The sequence below is a fragment of the Geospiza fortis genome, unplaced genomic scaffold (assembly GCF_000277835.1).
Source record: "Geospiza fortis unplaced genomic scaffold, GeoFor_1.0 scaffold538, whole genome shotgun sequence".
NCBI classification, from domain to species: domain Eukaryota; kingdom Metazoa; phylum Chordata; class Aves; order Passeriformes; family Thraupidae; genus Geospiza; species Geospiza fortis.
The window spans coordinates 1,154,268-1,155,669 of NW_005054368.1; positions in this window are offsets into that span (position 1 = coordinate 1,154,268).

Here is a 1,402-nt window from a genome sequence, read left to right on the forward strand (position 1 = left end):
ACAGCCCTGGTGGCACTGAGGGGCTGCCCGGGGCAGCACAGGCTCTGCACGGCCCCTCAGCCCCACACGTGGGTGGTTTGGTGTCTCTGCCATCTCGTGGGATCTGGAGAATTTTGGGTGATCTGCAGTGGTGTGAAGGATGAGGGCACCTGTGGCTGCGGGCAGTGGTGGGCAGGTGCCCCTGAGCCTCAGAGGCGGGAGAGCTGGGTGAGGGGGAACACTCACCAGTGACCTGCTCCCTGCTCCCCGGAGACCTTGGGGTGCAGGCACAGCAGGGCTGGGGGGCCCTGACCCTCACCCCACGGTGCCAGGGGGGTCACAGGGAGCTGCTGTCACCTCCCTGCGGCACCAGGGCTGGGAATTGGCTCCAAGCTGGGAGCCAGGAAGGGGCTTTTGGGATTTTTCAGTCCCGTTGTGCTCAGGCTGCCGTGTGGCCACGACAAGCCCCGTGAGGCCCGGGTGCGCTCACGCACAGCCTCCCTCCCAGCGCAGAGAGGTTTCCCTGCTGATCCCCAGCATCCCCCTGTGGCTCTGCCCTGTCCCCCGAGGGGCAGGGGGCTCTGGGGGTGCTGTGCTGCCGTGCTGGCCCCGAGCGCACCCTCCAAAATGAGTGGTTAGAGATTACACATTTCAGGCTGTCCAGCCCGTGCAGCTCCCAGCTCCTGCACAGGCCGTTCCCTGCCCAGCCGCGGGGCTTTTCCTTCCCTTCCTTTCCCTTGCCTCACCTCTGCCCGGCTCTGCAGGAACCAAAGTGCCACCAGCCGCCCAGGGTGTCTCACTGACAGGGGATCCGTGGCCGGCGGGCTCAGGGAGCAGCAGCTGAGGGGCTCTGGGGCTGCGTTTGGGGTCTGCCATGGGCGCTGGCGGCTGGCAGGACTTTGTGTGTGTTTGGAGATGGGCACGTCACTCTGGGTGCCCTGGAGAAGTCTGAATCTGGGAACGCTGGGTTTAGAGCTGCTGGCCTTTGCCAAGAGCAGCAGGAACGGGAAGTGCTTTGGGCACCTGGGCAGTCATGAGTGGAGATTTCAGGCCTGCCTTCCCCTGAAGGGTCCCGGGCTCCTCTGTGCCCAGCTCTGGGTGTGGTGCTGCCTCTTGTCGTGTGCCTGCTTTGATTTCAGCGAATTTAATTTTGATTTTTGTTGATCTTTGGGACTTGGTGCATTCACAGCGATAGGAAAAGCGTGTTTTGTTCAGATCCCAGAGCACAGCTTGGATCTCTCCCTCTGCCCATTCCCAGACCTGTTCCCTGCTCCCAGCCCTGGCTGCTGCCACGGGTCAGTGGGGGCTCGGTGTCCCCTGTGACCTCTGTCCCCGCAGTGTCCCCTCTGCTGACTGGGTGTCCTGCCATGTCCTGCACAGCTAAATGGCCCCGAGCCTGTCCCCAGAGCTGCCCCACAGAGGC